The sequence below is a fragment of the Phalacrocorax carbo genome, chromosome 11, assembly GCF_963921805.1.
Source record: "Phalacrocorax carbo chromosome 11, bPhaCar2.1, whole genome shotgun sequence".
NCBI lineage: Eukaryota > Metazoa > Chordata > Aves > Suliformes > Phalacrocoracidae > Phalacrocorax > Phalacrocorax carbo.
The window spans coordinates 22,795,558-22,809,932 of NC_087523.1; positions in this window are offsets into that span (position 1 = coordinate 22,795,558).

The window sequence follows — 14,375 nt, forward strand, 5'->3', positions numbered from 1 at the left end:
CCCAGGAGACACCTTGGAAGGGTATTCTGGAGGCCAGCCGGCTCCTCCTGGGACACGAAGACGGAGCTGGCGCTCCCCGGGGAGGCCTTGTTAAGGAAGCGAATTGCCGAGCTGCCACGTGGGACCATCCGGGGCGGCTGGAGGCCGCGGACAGGAGCAGCTTCACCCAGCGCCACCGGCCAAACGCCAACGCGGCATCACGGTGGGATGGTTTCTGCTGTCCCACCCCTCCAGCTCCTCTCTCAAAGCCCAAGCCAGAGGGGATATCCAGCACCTCCAGTGCAGAGCTTCGGTGACTAACGTGCTCCAGCCGCTGCGGCGTGGATGACACCCTCAGAAACGCTGGCTTTGTGATTCACTGCTTTGGTGCAGTGTAATTTCTGATAGTAAATAAGGAGGAGGAATGTGTGGGGCAGATCAACACAGGATTGACGTGACAGGCAGCGTAGAAGTACGGGGGTCTGCTGCCGGCACAGTTCAGTAGGTGAATATATATATTATTTTGGCTTATGTTTTGTTATTTATATGTATTTGACCAGTTACACACTTCTGTAAATAAACCCCAATGCGTCAACCCCCATCTACATAACCCTGGGCTGTATTCTGAGCCAACTGAAAGCCCTTGTTCCTGACTCTTCACAACAGAGCTTTCAATATCAGAGCTGCTCAGTCTTTTCAAACACCTCGCTCTGGTGCTTGCCCAGCTGTACCTTATCCCAGCAGCCTTTCAAAACCACCAGTGCCATCCCTTGCCATTCAGACCGATGTTTGGTTTTACCCTGGCTTCAGGCACCTGAGCAAAACCACCAGCACTAATGTAAAAGCATGTGTGCCCAAGTGCATTTTGCACCAGCAAAAGGGAAAAAAGAGTGGTTTTTGTCCTTGGCACAGGAGGCGCAGGCAGGGCCGGCCCCAGCGGGCTGTTTGCAGCCCTTGCAAGCTGCTCCCACATGCGCTGTGCTCCTGGCTGGCACGGCACAGGCAGGGAGATGACATTATGCATCATTAGTGGCACCATTTCCCTCCTGATCACCCATCGGGAAAAAAAAGATTTCAGAAGAGAGGGACTGGAGAAAGTCAAGGTGTGGAGAGGCAGCCTTGCAACAGGAGAAAGGCATCCATAGCTGCGTAGTCGTCCTGGCAAAGGATAACACATACCTTGGCTGCAGGCAAGTACTTACACAGGGAGAGTAACCAACGAAGGATCCTGCAGGAAAAGTGCTCCAGGGCTGTTAGTCCTTGTCCTGGAAAACCAGGGGTTGAATTCATGGTTGCAGAGGGGTCAGTAAAACGGCATTACAGCTCCCGGGGCTGGCCGAGGGCGAGAGCGCTGCCTTCCTCCTCCCCAGCCAGCCGGAGGCCATCGTAGCCCAAAACCAGCTGGCTGCCGACTGAAAAGCTGCGTATGTAACCGGGCAAGTCATGCGCAACGATATCAGTCTCACTTCAAACCAGCATTCATTCTGGGGCCAAGAGCTGGTGATTTATTTGTCAGGCTGCGTTAATTTACCTGTCTCACCACAAAAGCACTCAGACAGTTTCCTACAGGCTCCTGCTCATTGCCAAATCCATCGCCTCTGATGAAATCACTATTATTTGCTTTTTAAAAAAATTTAAAAATCCTTCCGTACCCCTGATTGCACAAGCAAGTGGGTCATGCTCCTTTCTGGGGGAGGTCGGACGATACCTGGAGCGCTGCCGCAAATCGGCATCCCTGCGCATCCGCGCGGCGCTGGCAAAGCCAGCTCAGCCCTGCGTGAGACACCGCTCCGCCAGCGGCTGCGTCTGGTTTTGCCGCAGCCTCGGTGGTTTCAACCAGGAAAAACTCCCTGCCGATTCCTCCAAGGGGAAAAAAAGCAACAGCTTTGCATAAGCCCCTCTGGGGTGGGCTGTCAAGTGTGCGACGCTGTGGCCGTGGTACAGATGCTGGGGTCACTTTGTCCCAGGTTTAAAGCCGGTCCCAAAAAAATGCCTGTTCGTGGCCAGTTTTGCCTCTGTTACGCAATGCCTTGGTCACTGCAGCTCTCCTACTTCAAGGAGCTAAGCCTTTCTCCTGGATGCTAGAAAATGTAGGATTGGTTTTGTTCTGTTTAATGGAAGAATAGAGGTGAACCTCCCCTGGGCGAGCCTGAGCTAACAGATCTACCAGATCCTCTAATTCTGGGGGTCTCGTTGCATCCCCCTTTCCTCCTTGGCACAGGTCTCTCATTAGCCTCAAATCCCCAAAACAAGGAGCTGAGGATGCTGTGTGGCAACCAAAAATATTCCCAGGGGGTCAGTGTTATGGTTCAGAAAGAGGCAAAAAGGCCCTAAATAAGGGCTGACAGTCGACGTGTAGCAATGAAACACCAAGCGCACCGTGCCTGAACCCGCCCCGCTCACTAACGCTTCGTCACCCACCGCTCGCCGCCAAGGGGAGATCGCCTGCAGACCAGCAGCTTGCTCCAGCGGCAAGAAGCACCTGAGCTTTGGGCCAGTATTGGGGGATTTTTCCAAAACAGAGCACAGCAAAATGGAACAACCGTGTCCCCGAAGGGGCCTCCAAGCCGCGACGGGTGGGAGCCTGGAGAAGCCGCACTGTGCCACCCTCCCTGAGGCTCCCAAGCAAGCAGCCATCGAGCAGAAATAACATGCCGCAAGGCCAGGAGAGACATTTCGGGTGGGGAATAGGAGCAGGAAGACCCGACTATGCTCCAGGCACTAGAACCTCGGCGCTTCCCTGCAGCCTGTAGTGTCATGCTAATGAAAAATCTAAAGGCACACGCCAGGGAGTTTTCTTTTTTAGACTGGTTCACGGGGTTTTTTTGGAAGAAACAATAGCAGAAAACAGCACTCCTCCCTTCCCGGCTCTGGCTTACTTCCAGATTTCACTTTTTTCCCCCGCTAGTTTCCCACCACGAGGCACTTTATTACTGCAAAGAAATTATTTCTCCAAAAAGGAACAGGAGGCCGTAGAAGATAACAGCACATCCTTGGCATGATGCTAATACGCACATGGAATTTAACTTCCCCACGTTGCAGAAAAGCACAGGGAAAAATGTCGCAGAGGGTGGCGGGGAGGTGGGAGGTCAGATCAAACAGATCAGATCAAACAGAGCGAACCTCCCCATCAAAACCAACACGACTTTGCATGTCGCCATTCAACGGCAGCAACCCCAGGGCGGAGGAGGAAGGTCCTCAGACGTGCTGGAAACGCACGCGGGCACCGACATGCGAGTTCCTGCCTTCTCTCGCTGGCCCTTGTGCAGAAAAGCGCCGTTTCTTCCCACCGCCCAGCCCTCTGCATGGCAACGCAGGCGGGATTCGCCCCGGAGGAAGGCAGGGCGCAGCGCCCAGGGGGCTGGAAAGGCATCTACGAAGGCTGGCAGGAGGAGGTGTTGTACAAAGCCCCATTGCGCTGGGTAGGGTATTCCCGAGGGAAAAAAGATCAGGGTGGAACCAAGCACGTGAAAACTGAATGAAGGAGAAATCACCCGGGGAACAGAGGCGAGCAGGCAAAGGGAAGCAGCAAACCTCTTGCATCGGCGAGAGGGGATTAACCAAGGAGCAAGCAGAAGAGAGGGCAAACCACAGCCCCCCGAGCAGAGCCTGCCCAGGCTGCATTGCGTGGGGTGCAGCACACAGCCCCGGCGGTCAACGTGGAGCCGAGCTCACCACCACCCCCCCAGCAGCAGGAGAAACCACCTCTACAGGTCCAGTTAAAGCAGCGTGGCCTCTCTCCCCCATCCACGCCCACCCTTTGGAGATGGTAAGTAATGCTCTGGAAACCTTCCCACGCGTTTCCGAAGCGCAAGGAAGAGAAGGGAGTCTTCCTCAGCCAGCTGTTGGCGCGAGAACAAACATAGCCAGCCTCGTGTGGCTTTATAAAGGCTTGGTTTATTTATACGTTGGCAGGTCTCTGGCATCCTGCCCTTTTGACATCCCTTCTCCAAACACGGCGGCTCTTCCCTCACCCCACAGGCCCCTTTAGGGATGTTTGAGGTCAGGGGCGATGACACCGACTGCACCGGCCAAGGGCCAGGAGCGATAACCCAGCTGGCAGGGCAGGGGTGGCCCCACGGTACCTGAGCAAGGTGAGCAGGACAAGGAGGGTGGCCAAGGCCAACCAAGGCACGTTCACGGTGATGAGGCAGCTCCAGAGTCAGGCTGGGAAGTCAACGCTTGTGTCAGGGTCTAGGATCAAGAGAGTCCATAGACAGTGATGGGCTGGGCTAGGACTAAGCTAGAGCCCTACAGGACAGCCGAGGGAGGGCTGGGCTTCAGGGCTGGGCTTAAATGGGCTCCTGGGTGCCTGGGTGTGGGTCCCAGGTGAGGCTGCTCAGGGCCATTAATGGCTATTAGTGCCCTCAGGGCCCTGACAGCCTGGCTCCAAGGCTGTCCTGAGGAGGAGCAGGAAGGAACACACGCCATGGCCAAATTGGATGAGTGGATGCAACAGGAGTTGGGGCTGAGGGAGGGTCCAGCCATCGCTGGGGTCCTCGTGGCTCTCAGCAGCTCCTATGGGGATGTCGCAAGGGGAGCACAAGCCATCACCACCTTCGCTCTGCCCTGTTGGGCCGCATCCGTGCACAGCGCCCGCGGAGCAGCAAGCAAAGCCCAGGCACAGCGAGAAACAGCAGGTCTGACCCAAAAGGTCCAGACGTGTCTCACCCAATGTGAGCACAAATCACAGAGAAATCTTCCTCGCTGGCCCCTGGGCCGGGAGAAGCCGAGCTGCTGGGACCGGAGCGTTTCAGCCTCCAGCTACGTTGTTTTCAGCAGGCTCTGTTCACAGAAAGGAATAATAAAAAAACATACAAAACCACCACAAAAATTCATAAACAACGTCTGTGAGGTCTGAGCTGTGTCAGACAGATGCGGGCTCCAGGGCTTTCCTTTAGCTCAAGCCATTTCACCAGTGCAATCCCTCTATTTATCTTGTAGGATTTCTTTCCTCAAGTCCTGTTTTTCAGAGTCAGCCTTAATCGGTTTTTAATCGTATTTGAGTCTTCTTTGCCTTCAGCATTCCTTAATCTTGGAGATGCTTCCCACAAAACAGTTGTGCCTGTCATCCCGCCTGGGCTCCCACTTGGAGGCTACAGGTCTCATTCAAATGAACGCGTCCCTCGTGTTACGGGCTTCTCCAGCCCCGGAAAGCAAGGGAAGAACTTCATCACTGCCTCCAGCTCTGGTACCATTACACAAAAGCCAGAGCAGCCAGTTGAGGAGTCTTGACTGGCACAAAAACGCAGCTTGGCCTCTCTCACCCAACCGACCTCTCTCCCATGGTGACTACTTGACGCAGTTTCTTGAGGAACTCAGACCCACATTTACTGGAGTGGAGTTTTTTTGCCATGCTTCTGCTTAAAATTATCACTTATCAACCACAGGCAATGCACGGGCATCTAATCATTATTTTTTCAGTTTTTCATCCATCTCTAAGAGCTTCCTTTGGCTAAGAAAACCATAAATACTATTTCTCATGTGCCATCAAGCAGCTGTGTCGCACCAGAGTCACGGTTCCCTGGCTTTTGCCAGTGCGTCCCACTGCCCCACCTCTGCAGCCAGCCAAACAGCTTTGGGCTGTTGTCCTACCATGAAACCCCCCGGTGACATTCAGCTATCGCAGTCACATTTGTGGCCATTTATCTACCCGGGACCTGAGGACAGGAGCGGCCCCAAGCCTGGTTGGCAGTGAGGGCTGGGGACAGCCAGGGCTGGACCTGGCAGAGCCCAGCCCTGCCCTTTGCAATCTCTGGCTATGGCTATGTGGGAAGAGTGATGCTGTCTAACCGCAGATCTCCCTGCTGGTTCTGTAGAAGGTCCAGCTCAGATCTAGAGAGGCAACCAGTATTCAGGCTTGGAGAGGAAATCCTCAAAAAGCTCAAAAAAGTCTTAAAGTCAATGGGAGCTGGCAGCTACCGTCATCTTTTGCCTTCTGAAAGTCTTCTCCTGTGGTTTTGGGATGCAGATGACAAAAACAAACTCATGTTCACTTCATCTTCACATGTGCTCATGGCAAAGGCCTGATTACCGATGTTTGAGGTCCAGGACCTCCTTGTGACATGTGCTAAGGGTGTCTCCACGTTCACACTGGGCACCCGTAACTTGCTGGCATCTGTAGATAACCTCGCACTTAAGGGTCCTTTGCTGAAGTGGTTCCACCAGCTGGAGAAGCTCTCAGCTGGAAGGGATCCCACAGCCGCGCCGGCCCGCCTGTCCCACCGTGCCGCTGCTCAACGCAGCAGTAACTGCGTTATCCTGGCCCGGACGTACGGCCACCCTTCAGCCCTGCTCCCTTCTTGGCCGGTGTTTGTGGGGACAGCCCCTTCGCGCTGGAGAAGAGGAAGCAGGTGCCGTGAAGACCACGGGTGACTCCTTGTGCCTGACGCTGCCCAGGCAGCCGACGAGCAGAGCGGGAACGCAGTGGCTGCTCACAAACCCCCGGGAGGGAGGGCTGAGCTTGGTGAGGGTGGGTAAAGGGGAGCAGGGCAGGGAGGTGTCCCCCTCAGGAGGCATGTGCCTTGTCCAACTGACCCCCAAAACCCACCGGGGAGAAGCCCTGCTCCCCTCAGCCAGGGCTTTCCTGCCCGTGACCTGGCACGGTTTCCACCACGGTGTTGATGATAGCGGTGGGCAGACCCACGGCTTCCCAACCACAGCTCCGCTTCCCAGCCAGACCTGGGTCAAACCATGCTGCCGTGGGTTCTTCAGGACCTTCATGGTGGCTTCTTCTGGCTCCCTCTCCTTTGAGCTCAGCTGGAGAGCAGGGCCACACTTAGGGCTCGTCTCCCCTTACTCATAGGGGGACAACGAAGGGGCAGTTTGGTTTCCTCCATCTCCCCGAGGTCCCACCCAGGGAGGGACAGGGTGCCATCGCAGAGGATGGAGACACCCCTGCCCCCAACCACCCCCGCCCCCAAACACCCCCCACTGCGCTCTGCATCGGGGCTGAGCCATCATGTTGCAGGCGCTCTGCATCCCAGATCCCAGCCCTCCCTGCTTTGGAAGAGACACCTTTTTGGGTTGGGTTTTTTTTGGCAACACAGAAACAGGAGGAAATACATGAAAAGCTGGTGCCTGGGAGACGGCAGCCTCTGTCCTCCTTGCCGGCGGCATCTCCCTCCAGCTCCCGTGGGAGAGGCGTCCCAGCAGCCAGCTGTGTGGCATCTCCTGCTCCCGGGCTATCCAGGCGCAGCTCAGGAAACCAAACGCTCCTGGGTGAAAGCTGCTTTATTCCCCACTCCCACCCCAGTTACGAGCTGGTGGGACTGGCAGGAGGGAAGTGGGGTTCAGCAAGGCCGCAGCCAGTCCCCCAGGATGGTGTCAGGGCTTGGGCTCATCAGTCCTTCTGCCAAAAACACCTTCTAGGAAGAAGGATGTGGGAGGGAGGAAATTGGGCTTCTTGGCACTGGCAGCTCCCGGCGAGCGAAACAAGGTGATAATTGAGTTCATAATATATCACAGTCCTTCAGGATTCACCTTATGGTCTCCAGGAAGCCCTTATTCATGCCGACCCTCTGAAAGCGCAGCCGGGGAGGCCGTGCACAGAGCAGTGACCTGTGGGTACCCAAACTGGAGGGTTGGATCGGAGGGGGGTGGCATCCTGCATCCTCGCACGTGCCGGCGGGTGATGCGACCAGCTCCGCCAAGCACAGCGCGTGGGAGGTCCTCTGCTTCTAACCTGGAGTGTAACCCAAACCCCCCTTGCACAGAGAGCTAACCCTAACAGTATTGTGTACATCGTGCTGATGTGAAGCTGGCTTTTAAAAACAGGACACATTTTCAAGGCTCCCCGACCAATGGGGATGACCAACAGCCACTGCCAGCCCGGTGCCTGGGGCAGAGCCCACTGGTGTCACTGGTGTCACTGGGCTGAGCGGGTCCCTGATGCCCTCTGGTGCCTGAGCACGCCGCAGTGGTGGCTTTGCCCGCCTGGGTCCTGCCCGGCTGTGAAGCCACAAAGATTTGGCACCCAGGGCCCCCCCACCGCACGGTGCACGGGAGCTGTGGGTGGTGTGACCCTGCAAACCCTCTGCTGCTCCCCACGCCTGTTGGCACCTCATGCACAGACGTCCTGCAAATTCGGGTGGCCCCGAAGCCACCAAACCCCTCCGGGGTCCCCAGTCCCCTCCCCAGCCCTCCGTCAAAGCAAGACACGAACAGCCAAGAAGCTCCCAGGGCCCTTGGAGGTTTTTTTTCTCCTCTTTTTCTTTCTGGTGGTTTTGATGAGGGACAGTGAACATGCCAGTGTACATGGCTTCAAGATGACAAGAGCTCTTCATCAGCGTGCGGCACCGGCACGTTCATCCCATGAGTACAGCGCACGGCCGCCGCCACATCCCCACGAGAGCAGCGCTCGTGAGCTAAACCAGACCTCCTGGTGCCCAACACCTCCCCCCTGCTCTCTTGCCTGTTCGCTCGGTGGAAAAATAGGGGAGGAAAAAAATAGGGAAGAATGGAGAAACCTGTAAGGAAGGCCAGGTGGGGTGGCATAGACCCACGCAGAGGCGGGCATCCAGCTGTCAGCGCTGCAAAGCCGACACGTTTGCGTCCTTCCAGCGCGATGGGGCCTGGCTTACAGTATTTTACAGGGCGCCGCGTACCGCGCCGTGGGGTTGTGATTCGCAGCTGCTGATGCTGGAGGCTCGGGAGACCGAGGGAGGCCAGACCCACAGAAGCGTGAAGCTCCAGCTTGTCTCCGTGTTTGCCCCCGGTGTGTCCCCAGAAAGCGCTCCAAGCCCCCGGCCTGCCTTTGCGGCTTTCGGGAGGGCTCTGGGGGGAGACCCATCTCGGGCGCTGCTGCAGCCCAATAACTGCAATAACTGAGCTCTCCCTTAGAGGTCAGCCCAGCATCAAAACTGGTCCAACAATCCATGCAGATGAATGTGATTCCTGCAAAGAGCTGGAATTTGGTTAAAAAGGCCGTTCAGGGAGGGCACGGGATGGTCCCCAACACCTGCAGCCTCTCGCCTTGTGGTTGCTGAAGAGTGTGGCCAAAAGCAGAGCTCTCCTGCCCACTCTCTGGCTCCCTTCCCATGCACTGGCTGCTCCAAACCCCGTGTCTACCGTGGGTCAGGGCAGCCCCCTGCTAGGGGAAAGCCTGCCCAGCTCCGCTGGAGCTGCATGGGCGAAGAGGCCATGGCATAGGGAAGAAATTAAATCAGCTGTCCCAGGAATGGTAAAAACCTCTTGCAGGACTTTAGGTGGCGCAGGAGATGGAGATGGGTGCTGCCACCGAGCTCCCGTTCAGACCAGAGGGATGCAGAGCATCGCTGTATCACTCGTGGGCTGCTTTGTGGGTGCATCTGCAGCCCCTCGCTGGGGAAGGAGGCGGCAGCCCCACACCATGGCCCTTCTGCCCACGGCAAACCGGTGCCACGTCCCTCCAGCCCACCTGCAGCTCGTCCCCCTCCTTTTTCTTACTTACGGGAGCTCAAGTAAAGCCTGAAAATACAAAAGGAGGGTAACCTGAAAGAGGTGACAATAGCAAGTAAATAAAAACAACTCTGCTCTTCCCCTCGTTAAAAAAAAAAACAAACAAAAAACCAACCCCAAAAGCCCCCAACAACATGCACAGAGCACTGATGAGTTCGAGGGTTTGGTGGCTCATTTTCAGATCCCTCACTTGACAGTTCCCATCTCCGGCATGGGCTGGTGGTGAAACAGGGAAGGGAAGGGGATTTTAAAAAGAAAGCAAATGCATTGCTGCTGCTGCCGCCCGCTGCTCAGCCCAGGCAGGGGTTAAGGACCGGGATTATCCCGGCGGGATGCCGGAGGAGCAGGTGGGGGGAAGCTGATGCTCATCCAGAGACTTACGGAGGAGAGGAGCTATGGACGCTGCTAAAGCTCAGCCTTATGATCTCTGGAGCGAGGTGGGAGCCGGTCAGAGACTCAGGAGCCCTTGGATCCCAGCTCAGGTCAGCAGCTCTGCCCGATGCCTTTACAAACTGGGGCAGTTGAGGAAGAGAAGCCCGGTTGAAGGGAGTGATGCGCAGAGCAGCTCTACACCACGCCAAGGGATGCTCAGGGGTAGGATCCAGCTCTCCACAAAAAGGCAGCAATTAAACAGCAACCACTCATTCCCTGCAACGTCCCGAAGCGCCCGGCCCCACTGCTCTTCAGCATTGCCGGTTTCCAAGGTGAAACGTAATTTTCAATTATTTTTTTTCCCACCTCTGCAGACTTCTGGGGGGCACAAAGGGTTTTGCCTGCCTGAAATATTCCCTTCCATGATACTAATCACGTTAAGTAGGTCCTGCCTGAGCTGCGGATCCCTCCTCTGCCTGACCCCATTGGCTTTGTATGCCTTTGAAAAGGGATTTACCTCAACCAGCGCTCGTCCGTGCTTTCATACCCCCCGAGAGCAGAGAGTTCTGCTTGAAGCGAGGATTTAGAGAGATAAAGATAAAATTAAATACACAGCAGAGCTTGCCAGGCCAGGTTGCACAGCAGCAGTGGATTCAAAAGAGCTTCACAGACACAAATCCCTGACAACTGCGTTGATTAATGGACCGGCTGCTAATTATCACACCCGGCTTAAGAAACAGGGCCAGGCTGTGCTTTGCCTGGCGGCCGGGTCCTGGTCAGGATGTCAGCAGGATCGAGGGATGCCGGACCCCGGGGAGCTCCTCGGTGCTGCCGGGTCCCTACGGGTCCCCCCAGCACCCACGTTATTGCTGAGCTGCAACCCCGAGCTCAAAGCCGTGGAGCCCCGCAGCTGCCCCACCTGTCCCACCCTTCCTCTGCCAAGGTGACGTTCACAACTCTTTGTTGGTTGTCTTTAATTAGTCTCCTCAGCTGAGACTACATCAGAGCCACGTTCCGTCCCAGAAAGACCCATTTTGCTCCAGCCTCTGGGAAACGAGAGTCACGAGGAAGCCTGCAAGTATTACAGATGCCTGTGTCTTGCTTCGTGGAGCGATGTTGTAGTGTCGGGCTTTTTAAGTTACTTTGGTGAAAAAAAGGAAAAAAAAAAAAACAACAAACACTTCAAAGTGTGAAATACATTTGCATGATGACAACTGACTTCCAGTATGTTTCTTTCAGCAGGGCCTTGTTTGCAGCGAATGAGTCAATTTGTCCTTACTGGCAGGCAATTAAAGCTGAAGGTTTGAAGCATCCCTGGTGGGATGGGCCATCCCAAGCGCCGGTCACGCCGCCCTCACCAGCAACGCTCCGCCACCACGGCCAAATGCTTCTCCTGCCACATGTGCAGCAGGAAAGCGGCGGGAGAAGGAGAAAGCAACCCAGGGACAAGCTGAATTCCATCTCCTGCAGCATCCCGCTGCCGATCTGTGCCCCAGCAGCTTCTAGCATCCCCTCTGGTACCCGGTCGCCTGTATCCATCGCTCTGCCAGCGAGGTGTTATTCGCTGGGGTTGAAGCCAAGGGGAACACACCCCGGGCACCACTGACAGAGCAGTATTAAACACCTGCAGTCGCGAGTGCTGCCAGCAGTCCCCCAGATAACCCCAGTCCCTGCCAGGACCCCCAGCCGGCGCAGCAGGCTTTGCCATTGTCCGTGGGAGAAAATGCCGATGCAGTTTTAGCAGTCTTGGACCTCAAAAACAGGACCTGGAAAGGCAACCTGAGTGCTTTGGGGAACGTATTTTAAGCCAAGCAGCATGTAGGACGCAAGAAGGGTGCTCAGAATGACAACCCGGCGGGCTGCAAAGAGGTTAGACAGGATCACGAATCCAGAGGGAGAATTTGAAGACTAAGATGAGATTTGAGCTCATGACCCAGGAACTATCAAGTGCTACCAGGCGCACAACCCTCACCCCTGCCCATCCTTTAAACAGCTTTCTTTTTCTCCTTTCTGGGTGAGGTTTCCATCCTCGGCAGGGGAGAGCCCTTGGCAGCGCTGACCCAGCCCCACATTTCATTTTTCCCAGCTGATTACCTTCCAGGCCGTGTTTAAAATGCAGGAAAATAATTGGAGCTCATCAGTCAGCGGCAGTCGGCGCCTGCCTCTGCCCTTCCCCCTGCTTGTGCATTTTTTTGTTGCTTCCCTAAATTCAATTAGGGATGATCAGGAGCTTCTCCCCCCCGCCCCAAGAGCGCTGGTGGCCTCTCCCCTGGGACGGTCCCGCTCTGCTTGTGGTCAGAGGTGGCCTCAGCTGCTGCCTTTGTCCCACGCTGTCCCCGCAATGGGGAGGTCACACGAGCGCACGGTCCCGTGGGACGGCTGTCAGGGACAGAGCGGGGATGGAGCCGCCCGAACCCCTGCTCAAACCCCCTTTCACCTTCTCCCCCAGCTCCTGTTTCGGGCAAAAAGCCTGCAACAACATCAACCTTCCCCAGTGACGTGGTCAAACCTCCTCCCTGGGGCAAAGCAACCAAAAGGTTTAAACCCAAAGGGAAAGCCGCTGCCTCACCCCACCGCGCTGTGGCTTCGGGTGCTGCTGGAGGCTGCGCCCTGGCTCCAGCCGACCTGGGGAAAGCCTTTCCCTGCGGGCTGGGGTGGGGGTATTCCCAGCTGAAATGCAGCAACAGGCCAGAAGACAGGGCTATGGCTGCAGCCGTGGTCCTGCCCGGCCCCGCTGAGCTCTGTGAGCGCCCCAAGCACCTCCTCCGAGTCCGAGAGCAAACAGATCTCACGGATTTCATGAGCACAGATTTCCCTCTCTCCATCAGGCTTGGGGGAAAAAAAGCTTTGAGTATGAAAACATATTAATTTGGTTAAAATACGCCCTTCGCCATGGACCACGTGCATAGACGTGTACATAGATGTGTTCACAGCACGAGGGGGGACCCAGCTGTGGGGCAGCCCCGAGCCACCTCTGCTGCGCCCAAAGGGAGAGGGTATTTGCTCTTGTCTGCTGAGAAAGCTCTTTAGGTACCTGAGCTCTAGCTACTTATTCAAGAGCCTCTCCGCCACCTTTTCTACACCTTTATTACAATAAACCACGGGTTTTAATGCCTCCCCATCGCACTGCTGGTTCCCAGCTGCCTCCCATTAGAGGCATCAAGTGTAAATAGGGGTGACCTGTGCAAAGCTGTGCAGGGTCTGTTGGTGAGGTGCCCTGCAGCTTTTCATCAGCTCCAGGTCTCTACAGCTGGGCCAGACAGCGGATGGTGGCTGAGCCGAGCCTGGCACCGGGTGGTTTCCCCGCTAGCCAATGCTCAGCCACATCTGGTGGTCCAGGAGCAAAATCCGTGGCCGTGATACAGCCTGGTGGCACCTAAAAGTAAAATACCGAAGGATTCAGGCTTGGCACAGGGAAGACCCCCGAGGTGCAATGTCGGGGAAGGCGCGGGCAGCAGAGAGGGTGCTTTGAGCAGAGTGTTATAAGAAAAGCCGCGGTTTTCAGAGAGGATACTCCTGTGCAAGGAGTTTTGGGGCAGCGAAAGGGCAGTGCAAGGAGGAGAGGTGATACGCCCCCCCGGTTGCTCGCAAACCCCCGCAGCAGAGGTTCGCCCTCCCCTCCAGCCTGACGGGTAGCCGGGATGGGCAGCCAACGCATGGAGTCAGAAGGGACAAAGCCTCCCCAGGGCACCCGCCTTGCAGCCGGGGCTCGCTCTGTGGCTGCTCCGGACTCACAAACGTAGCAGCTTGTCAGGCACTACGGGTAACTAGAGCTTTTTACAAATTCAATTTTTGCCTGAGGAAGGGAGGGAGGCGAAGCAGGACTCTTCTTCTGGGCCTTTCAATGCATTTTGAAACCTTGGGAGGTACCTGAGGAACATGTAAAGCAGCACCTGAGCTCCTGCCAGGATCGAAGGCGAGCTCCCCAGCGGTGCTCGGAGCAGGCTGGCTGGGAAGGATGCTCCTGGTACCCGCGGCGACACCCACCATCGCCGCCATGCAGCGCTGCAGCGGGACCCCGCGGCAAGGGGAGAAGGTGCCGCCATAAATAAAAGCGTTTGGCCAGGGGAAAAGCCTCATCTCCCCCGGCTGCCTCATTTAAGCTGCTCTAAAGGCAGCATCTCACGCTGCTGCCTGCCCCTCACCCTGCCTCTGGTCTGCGGCCGGTGGCACCTCAGACTTTGCAGATTTTCAGAGGAAAGCCGGTCTGTGGCGCGTCGTGCCTGCTCTGAGCCCCTCCGCTGCCCCATTAACAGCCGGGGAGCTCCCACACCCCCATTCAAACATGGGGCGACACATCCCCATCGCTCTTAGGTCATCGTTTCTATTCACTCGGAGCTAGTGCTTGGCTCAGGGAGCTTCAGCACATCTTATTTCAGCTTTCCTTCTGAAATCCAGCAATGAAGTCTCCCAGGCTGGGCGCTGAAGAGCAGGAGGAAGAGGGGGAAGGAGGAGGAAGGCAGAAAGATGGGTTTCTTTTAAACAGCCACCAGAGCACAGGAAGAGCAGACGCCTGGGCTCGCCTCGAGCCCTGCCCCATCCCTCCCTCGGCCACACGCTTCTCGCCCCAGGTCCACACTTGTGAG